A 10,424-nucleotide genomic window follows, 5' to 3' on the forward strand; every position below is an offset into this window, starting at 1 on the left:
AACGCGGTGCGGCTGCCCGAGACTTCATCTCGACCACGGCCGCTTGTAAAATGACTCCGAAGCGGCACGCCGGAGAAAAATGGCTTGAAATTGTTTCTCTTCAGGGTGACTTGATCTGAAATGCAGCCTGTGCAGAGAGCGCTGGTCGTAATTCCTGCTGTAGTTCTTTATCATTGTGACAGAGTATTTTCACTTTGATGGATGGCGGTGTTTTCGCTATGTCTGGGGCCGCCGCTGACTGGACCGACTCGCTTAAAACTTTGTCATTTAAACAATTAGGTCAGGTTTCAAGTGGATGACTTTGCATCATTTTTTTTGTGGTTGTTTGATGATCGCTTGGAACTGATTTGGCTTTATGTTAGTTGAAATTCAGCCCTTGATTTTATCAACAATATTCTCCTAATGGCTAGTGTTGAAACGTACTCTAAGTGAAAGGATAAATCAAGCACAAAGACCCCTCAACGTAGCCCTCTGTTTCCTATTAGTGCAGATACTGAGCACAATGAAGCAGAGATCTTTGGGTTATCAGCAATGACAGCTAGCAATGCCAACAGTTTCAACCTGAATCAGCCTCAGATTGCCATCCCAGGCTTTGTCATTAAACCGGTTTCCGTGTGGGAATACGATCCTGGTGAATTCCCAGAAACCCTAGAAGCCCTTTTTATCCTGGATTTTTTCAACATCCCTGTCGGGAAGCTCTGCCTCCTCAGTCACCTAAACATCATCCGGCTTCTCGCTTACAAAAAAAACAAAAAACGGTCAGAAGCAACTTCAAAAAACCCGGCTACTACCACGTGCAAAGTGCGCAAGGTAATATTTCCTTCAAAAGCAAATGTTGTGGCGTTATTTCATCACAGATTATTTCAAAGATGGAAACATCTCTCATCTTTAGCAGAGCAGAAAGAGACTCAAGCCGGGCCTTGCCAGTGTTTATTTTAAGACCTGCAATTACTTTTCATCTTTCTTCACCTCTGGACCTCAATGGCTCCTCCAGATGTGTGGAGGGAGGCTTTGCTGCTGCGAATCGTGCTGCCTCAGCACTCCCCTGTCCAGCTGCTCCGACAGCTCGGCTTAAAGCCGTCGGGTCCAGCTGCGCCCACATTTAGGGTTTGGTAAAACAGATAAATTATAGGGATTGATAGGAACTACTTAAGTTTGGTGCGTTGAATAGCTGCAGTGTTTCTATTTTCTTCCAGCCTACACTGCCATAACAGTTGGATGACAGAGAAAAAAAAGATCATTTTAATCATCTTCAGCTCGTCTCCAAACTAGCTTGTTATTAACTTCGTTTCTAAATAGTCTTGAAAAGCCTGAACATGTTACATATTCAGTCTGCATAAGTATTAAGAATAAATGGAAATATGTTTGACTTTTCCCTTATTCATTTATAAAAATAATTTAAAAAAAGGGAAAAATGTCTGAAAATTGATTTATTTAAATGAATCTCTATGCTTTCATTGGCAACAGCACAAATCAACAAGTTATTGATGTTTTTGAGTTATTCACAAAACCCTTAGATAAATGTACACTACTTAAAAAATCAACAAAGGGCAAAATCACCCTAATAAATCAGGACTGTAGTCTGGTTCTGTGTTGTCTGGACTTTAGACAATGGATTCATTTATGATCCAGAAATGAAAGGATCAGATCACAAACTGCTCTAAAGAATATGCATTTAAGGTTTAAAAAAAAAAAAAAAATCACTAATACGCTTTAATTTCATGTTTTAAAATATCTTCAGTATGTGCAGATTTTCCTTCGTAGGTTTCACATTTAATTTATCTTTTTGTCTCTATTTTACTATTCAGTTTTTACCTTTTTTATTCAATTCTGTGTTTTAGGGTGAATTGTGCTGGCAGCAGTCATTGCTCTGTGTTGTAGTTCTGTCAAAGGAACTAGGATGTTGCTACACTGTGGCCAAACTACAAGGCTCTTGATGCAGCGTTGCTAACAGCGCCGTTGGAAGACATTTTTCACACGGCATTTTACACACACCCGCAAAACAAAACTCTACATGACACCGTCTTACTGTGTTTTTGATTGGATTAGATATTTTTATTATCTAATCCACTACTGATTCCATTAGAAGGGAATGTTGGTCCCTCTTAAAGAAATTGGTTGAATGTCTGTTATAATGCTTACTGTACAGACATCTGTGTAAAAGCTGTTATTGTTTGGTATCATGCACTTGTTTTGAACAGCTATGCCCAAATCTGATTCATACGCCTCTCAGATAGAGACTAAAAGTGATTTACAGTCACCAGGTCCTGTCTTCATGTCTGCGTTTATCAATAGTCGCTCCATTTTTGCCATCTTAGTAACTTTGTCGCTATATTTAACAAATTTTCAGACAACAAAATCAGTGTCGACAGGTCAGGCTTTTCTTATTGGTGCTGACCAATAATATTGTCTGATAACCAAAAGGTGATGAGACAATATACAAGGGAGTTTTTTTTAGATTTCTTGTTAAAATTTAAAAACAGCATGTTGAAAATAATTTATAACCTCCTCAGTAGTCAGTGGAGAATCCTGCACTGGCATTTCAGTAATCACAGCTTTTATATAATTCAAGTTTTCTCTTCGTTATTATTACTTCCTCCCACAAAGAACACACTGATGAGATCAAAACTTTAAATCTAAATCTACCAATCGTATGAACACATTTTGGTTTAACTCATAAATTAAAATGATAGTAGGCTGAAAAAGTCATAAATACGACCTGTTGAGACTCTGTTTAGTGTATGACAACTCGTAAGTTTCCAGATCCAGATGCTAGTAAGTTTAGCATTGTGCTAATTAATGAGTTGAAGAACAAGTATGTAGTAAAAGTGAAAGAAGGAAATGTTTTACACCCAGAATGTTCTCACATTGGCTTGAAATTTAACTTTTGTAGGAACACTGTAAGCTGGACTTCTTATTCTGGAAAATAAGTAAAAGTTTTCACTACTGTAATTTATTAAAACAAAACTCATTCCTGCAACTGTTCATCATATTAACAGATGCAAAAAGGAAAGCCTTACTGCTTTCTATTTTAAAAAGCCCCAAAACATTCTTGTCCTCTAAGTCTTTCCAGCTAAAGTGACAGAGACTCAGAAACAGTAGTTAGGAAAACAGAAAACTGATCTCCCAACACACCAACTTCTGCATTTCAACAGATAAAATACTCTTTTATACGTGTTCTAACTTGAGTTCAGGGACAGCCACATATTCTTTAGGGAGTACCTGAGAGAGATTAAAAAAAAAAAGTTCAAAGTCATCCGGTTACCACCTTCGGTTTAGAGAGCGGTGATTGGCCTCTCACGCTGGACGTCACAGACGGGAGAAAACCTTGGTAACAAATCGGCCCAGGTCAGAACGCTGACATTTCTGGCCGGAGCGGCCCTTCGGCTCCACCGACTCACAAAATCTCTCTCTCCTTGTAAAATCGAGCCGCTCGCCTGCTCTGCTTCTTCCCGAGGAAGCGTAGCCCCTCGGTGTGGTCTGGTTAATGGCAAATGAATAATCATAACACAGCGATGGCAGACGGGGCTGTCATCGATCTGTCTGGAGACGGCCCCTCTCCGCCTGCTGCATCAGCCACTCTCCCCCTATTGATACGCTCTTGCCCCTTGACCCCTGGGACAGATCAATAGCATCGATTGGAGAAGGGCAGGGACAAGGGCAGGATCTGCTGACTGGCCCGACAGCTAGTGTGACAAGACATGATCGTCATTAATGTCCCGCTGGCTGGCTGGCTGGCTGGCGAGGCGAGGCGCTGTGCATCACATATTTCCTCCCCACCGCCTCCCTCACCGCTAATGTTCTCAGTGACCAAACTGCACGCAGAGTGGACTGTAGAAAAGCAAATGTGTGAGCCGAGTGATGTCTCTGGTCTCTTTAAATCAAGAATCTGTTTGTGTACGGGTTTATGGTTGTGGACTCGTTTCCTCTCTGGCGAATTGCGTGTTCAGTCTGCAGCTGAAACAAGATGGGGGGTTGGGAGTTCAGGGGTGGGGGGGGGTTGGTGTTTGTCTGAGCGGCACTGGATGAGGAGGGGCGAGATGTGGCGACGGTCCCAGACTCCGCAGTGACACGGCTGTAATGGAGCTGATTGATCACCTGTATTGCCGCCTGCCGGCCCCGCTGGCTTTAGCATACCACCAACTCCCAACCAACCCCCTCCGCTCAGTCTCTGCGTCACCGCGCCAACCATCCCCCCTATAGACTTCAACCTGGCCACGGTTTTGACATTGGCTCCAGGATTTTACTTCTTTACATCCCGGGTGCATAACTTGACGTGCCTCGTCGTTTTTCTGCAAGATGGAAGCGCGACGAATCTTTTGCTATGTTTAAGAATATATAGATATTTTTCAGTTCGGACAGCAGATTTCCATTTGAATTAATAATCAATCAATGATAACATTTGCAGATCTCTCCCTCTCGCCCTTTATGTGGATCAGGGTCATAACCCTAATCTATCTAAGGGTCCTGAAGGTGATTAAGCTCTGAGAATAGGACAAGCTGCCAAGGACAAATCTGGTGTGAGGGAAGGGCAGCTAGGAAAATATCCTTTTTAACATCTTTCCAACTGCTTGTATTTATATCATTAATATATATACCAATTTATAGTTTGTTTGTTTTTTTGTTTGACAGCTGACCTTTCAATTCAGATTTTTTTGTCTAGGGACTGTCACAGAAAAAAAAATTGCTGTAGCTTTCATGATGGAGGTAGGAAAATAAAGGAATTAAAGGATCATCACATTTATGCATCAAAATCTATTTGTACCCAAGCTTTATCTGCTCTTTATTAATCTAAAACAATAGTGTATGCTGTTAGTAAACATGTTTAATGTAACTATTTATTTTATGACTACCTTCTAAGAAAAGGCCAGTTTTAAGTGTTGAAGCATTTTGAAGTTTGGATGCCAGGCGTCGTCCAGGTGGGTTGAACATCGCCTGGATATCAGCACACAAAAACAGAAAAGTCATTTTTTGTTCTGTTTTGATCAATTTTGAAGTACAAAGAGAAAAGACTTCATTTTACAGTTGGTTTTATTTTCCAGTCCATACTATCAACACTCAATGCATAAAAATTATACATTTTTCTTCTTTAAAAATAAAGAAGAAAAACCCAGGCGAGGTCAAAAATGTTCTAGTTTTGCTGTGTTTCAAATTTAATAACTGTATAATAATTATTGTTAAAACATTTTTAAAATTTTGCTTGATATCTTTACAGATGAACCAAGCTGTTGCATGTACACCAAAGCATTCAAGAACAGTAGTTGATTGAATTTTGGCATGCTTTTTCAAGTGTTTTTTGGGGATTTAATGCCGCAAGTTAACAGGTTAAGTTTTGAAATTCATTAAATGTACATTCATAAAATAAATATTTAATGAATAGAGTGCATCAGTTTTGCCTACCAAAATCAGAACCGGTCAAGAGAAAGTCGATAGAGTCCAGATTCTAGAATAAAAATTATTCAAAATTGAAGCAGCTATTTGATAATTATGCAAAATATATGTCTGAAGATAAAGCAGACTCTTGGTAACAAAGGTGACACCAAAAGAGACTTTAGCATAGATCTTTAGAAAAAAGTTTGATCTGTTTAAGTTTTATCTCCGTAGCTCAAATGTGTATTACATTTATGACTAGGGCTGCAATTAATAAGTATTTTAGTAATCATTTATGCTATTTATTATTAGAAAAAAGGCACATTCTGTGGATTTTCCATTTAACCTTTTTATTTTGTATGAAAAAAAAATACAATATTTGAAATAATTTATAAGATGCAAATAAACAAAAATTTTATTTCTTTTTTTAAATGAGAAAATCAACATTTTATTTCCAAAAATGCAACAACATAGCATTCATTTAGTTAACGTTGACCAATAGCAAAGGAGGCACATGCAGGTAAAAAAATAAATAAAAAAATAATAGCATATGATTTTTTTCCCATTTTCTTACAGATTTTGAACCAGGTGAAGCTAAAACTGCCACTTGAAGTGACGTGACTGTTCTTTCAGCAAATTACCTTTTTTTTTGTTTTTTACCAAATCACTGAACGGCTTGTCACAAAAACATCAACCTTGCAGGCCACTCAGGTCTTCTGGTTCTGCTCTGCAGCCCCAGAACCAGAACCAGAACCAAGCCTGGAGAAGCAGCATTCAGCTTCTCTGCACCTCATATGCGGAATAAACCTCCAGAAAACTGCAGAACAGCAAAAACACAGAGTTCCTTTAAATCACGACTCAAAACCCACCTGTTCAAAGTTGCTTTCGTAAGCAGAACATTGATCAGCGTATTTGATGTGTAGCTGCTTGATGGCTTTGATGTTGGCATTTGATAAATTGTAATGTTTCTTGCTGGTCTCGTAGTTGGAGCCTGTAGCATGTTCTTATGTTGTAAAGCACTTTGAACTGCCTTGTTGCTGCAGATGTGCGAATCTGACTTTGCAAGTCCTCTAAAGTGTAAAGAGAAAACTCTCGGCTGTTGGACAGAGGGCTGACCGAAGTGCCGTTTTTCCAGCCGCAGACGCAATATTGTGACAACGCCTCTTGTGGTGACCGTGTCACAGTCTGTGTGTGTCGTCTCCGTCGGTCTCAAGTGACCGGTAACGCTGGGCGTCCGTCGTTGGCGTCCAGGCTCGTGTTTTGTTTGTGACGGTACCGTCCGTTCCAGTGCATCTCCTTCCATTCACAGACAGTTCACTGCAGTGTGTGTGTGTGTGCGTGTGTGTGTGTGTGTGTGTGTGTGTTTGTGTGTGCTGCTGGAAGGAGGAAAAATTGATCAGCACACAGGGAGGAACGTGTTCACCAGCAAAGGCTGGATGGAGGGAGTGTGTGTGTGTGCGTGTGTGTGTGTGTGTGTAGAGAGAGAAAGAGGGGAGAGATAGAGCGCGCGCTGTCGCTGCAGACTCCTGCTGCAGTATCTCACTTTGGGCAAGCAGCTGCAGACAAGCGAGACAAGCAGACAGGTACAGACCTGGCGGGATGGGAGGGGACGGGCGTGGGCTGAGGGTGTGGGGAGGGGTTTGTGTGCGTGTTGGCGTGGGATGGGGGGGCAGCAGAGGCAGGGCTCAGGACGCAGGGGGTCAGGCTGGATGGAGCGATGTTTCTGGCTGTTTGTTGTTGTTTGTCGGTGTCGTGTTGCAGGATAGAAGGAAGGAGTGAAGAACACCAGCTCAGGGTGTCACGACATGGCTGATGTCCCCCCCGTCTGGCATGGTGGTGGGGGGGGGGGAGTTGTGGTGGGAGAGGGAGGGCTAGGATGCTGAGATGGAGCTGACAGTGCAAACGGATGAGGAGGACGAAAGGTGGGGGTGAGTTGAGGGGACGGGTTGTCCCACGCCTTTGACCTGCGTCTGGCTGCAGCTTCCCACGAACCCCCCACAGCCCCCCTCTGCATCTCTTTCTTTCACACCTTCTTCCCCCGCTGCCCTTTTCCAGCCTCCATCCCTCCTCATCCTCAGCACCGAGGCGGACAACAAAAGGACTCGGCGGCAGACGGAGGAAGGAGCGCGGCGCGGCGGTGGCGCGTCAGGTGGAGCGGAAGCCTCCACTCTGCCTGACGCTCCCCAGAGAGGAGTCAAAGACATCTATCTGGCTGAAGGGGAGGGGTTAGGAGGTGGCTGGTGAGATGGGGGTGGGGGGCTGGGAGAGTGAGTGGGGGCAGACAGTGGTGTGTGTGTGTGTGAGAGGGTTTGGGGGGGGGTACAGTAGCCAAAAAAAGGACTTGGAAGTGTTTCAGTCTAAATTAGTTTGTCATTTTTTGCTGTTATTGTCTGGATTCTTCCCTCCAGCTGCGCTGCATCGTTTTCTGTGAGCCTGAAGCTCGGTTCCTTTGACTCTGACAAGTCGCCGCCATGGTTCGGCTGGCTTTGAAAGTGATGGAAAGTGAATTGGGAAGGGGAGTGGGGGTGAGAGGGTGGGGAGGTCAGGTTTAGGATCAGCAGACGGCTTGTGAACCTGCGCCGGGGATGAGTCTGCTCGTCTTTGTTGTTTTCATGTAACGGTTCATTAAAAATCTTCTTCGTACGTGGTATTTCACTCGCATTCTCCGTGAAGCAGAACTGCCGTGGAGCTGCCGAACATCGAAGTGAACTCGATGGCGTTTGCACCTTTTGTCGGTGAGCCAGAGGCTGCCGGGGGGGCTCCCTGCACCCATCAGTCAGAGGGGAAGGAGAGGGAGGGACAGTCCAGCAGAGAGGTTCTGCTCCAACCAACCTGGAAGGGAGAAATGTGGACTGGCGATCAGCTGGCGCTCTTTAGGACAAAGGCTTTTCTTTTTCCAGCACAAAGGCTAGTTAGCACAGAGCAGGCGGTGCAGGCTGTTGTCTGTTTGAGCCGGGAGCAGCGGAGATCTTTTAGGTCCGACAATTTATCGCTTTCTCCTGCCGCTGCTGTCGTCTGCTTTTACCGAGTTGATCTTACATCTAAACATGTTTTCACCTTCACATATTGTTGCGTTCAAGCCTTTTTGAGCTAAATGAGAAACATTCAGACTGAAGATGCGGGAGCATTTTCCTCCGCTCCCAGGACTGAGTTGTCTGGTTTTATGACGGCAGACAGATACCTTCTGGCTCTGGGTGCCTCTGGGCTAAAACCGCAGCGCTTTAAAGTGTCAGTGCTTTTGGAAGAGACTGCGTGTGTGTGTGTGTGTGTGTGTGTGTGTGAGTGTGTGTGCGCGCATTTGTGAGTGACGAGGAGAATAAGGTGTCATTCACTGCCCTGCAGCTGACTGCAGCTCCTCTGTAGACTCTGTCGTACTTCACCTGCTCCCTGAGACCCTAACTTGTGAGCTCTCTTGATAAAAAATCACGGGTTCGGCTCTCGGGACGCGGGCGGAGGGCACAATCGACTTTCTAACAAACGTTCCAAAAGTGGAAGTCGGAATCAAGCGGCAACAGAAATGCATTTGCACGAGGGCAATGCAACTTTCAGGAAGTGGGAAGCACATCTCGGCGTTTCTGCTGTGTGAACGTAAAGGAATGTGCATGTTTTGCTTTTCATTTTAAAATCATTTTTTGTTGAAAAGACAACAAACATGTTGGATGTAATTTACGATTGCGGCAAGAACACTGCTTCCAGATTCTGTCAAATAGCCTCTGAGTCTTTGTGTCAGCATCCACACTCGAACGCCACTCTGGTGCGATACGATCCGATTAGAAATGGCAGGTCACCGAATCGCGTTCTGATCAATCAGTAATGAGACTAATTCTTCGTCTGCTGCTTTCAACACTTCCTTCTGATTCACAATTTGTGTTTTCTCACCTCTGCAGTTGCTTAATATACGCATAGAGACTTAAATTTAATTTTTAACAGATCTAGTTCATCACTGAAGTCAGTGTTTGTGCATACGCCACCTCTCAGCTAACTAATAGTACGTGAGAAAGGTAGAAATATTGATTTTTAAACTTCTGATAATCACCTGCAGCAACCAGCTCACTCACAAGTACAGGCAATAGATTTTCACTGAACAGAGAAAAGCAACTAGGGAATTTCATTTCGGGAACAAGTGGATTTGTTCAAACACACCAAATTCCTCTCTGTGTTTAATCTAATCACCAGAGTTTATGATTTAAAAGGCTGATTGAATTCCACAGGCGTCCCTGTGTTTTCTGTCCCGTCACGGTGGCGAGATGTCCCAACGAAATTAGTTCATGGCCTAAATCCGCATTAACGAGGCGGGTGAGAACAGCTCAGACAGAGCTGAGAGGAGACGAGGCAGAATGAAAGTATTCCACGACTCTTTCTCACACTGACGGTAGAGGTGTAATTAGGATCTAAAGAGTAGTTGCTCTTCTGTGTGCCATGGAAAGGCTTGAATTCATTCGGTGTAGCAGCTTGACCTGCTTTTTAAACTTGAACGTTTTTCCCAAGGCAGCACGCTTTTCTGAAAACCTCATTTCTCCTAAATGACTTGTATTCAAAACACTTGATTTCCTCTAATACCCTTCTCTCTGTCTGTCTTCCACTTCTCTCTCCTTCCCTAATTAAGTTCTTTTTTTTCTCTTTTTTCTTTCCCGCCACCTCCGTTTGGTGTTGCACTGAAAAATGTCGATGCCAAACTAATCAGTGTGTGTGTGTGTGTCTGTGTGTGTCTGTGCCACGGCGCTCCCAGCAACAGCTGAAAGAGCGCCGTGCCCCGTGAATACCAAGCAGCCGGGCGCAGCGCGGCGACGGCGCACCGGAATGAAACTGGTGGCCACAAAACAGCCAGACAGTTTTATTAGGGTCTGTCTGACACACAGCAAAGTCTGGCAGCAAACCGATCCTCTCACACACACACACACACACACACACACACGCATACACACACACACACACGCACACACACACGCACGCACGCATACACACACAACAGAAAAAAAAAAAAAAAAAGTAGCAAGCTGAGAATAATCCACCAAGGAGCCAATAAATATCACCCTGTAAAAATCAGCTTCTGG

Source organism: Poecilia formosa, unplaced genomic scaffold (assembly GCF_000485575.1).
Source record: "Poecilia formosa unplaced genomic scaffold, Poecilia_formosa-5.1.2 Scaffold79, whole genome shotgun sequence".
Classification (NCBI taxonomy): domain Eukaryota; kingdom Metazoa; phylum Chordata; class Actinopteri; order Cyprinodontiformes; family Poeciliidae; genus Poecilia; species Poecilia formosa.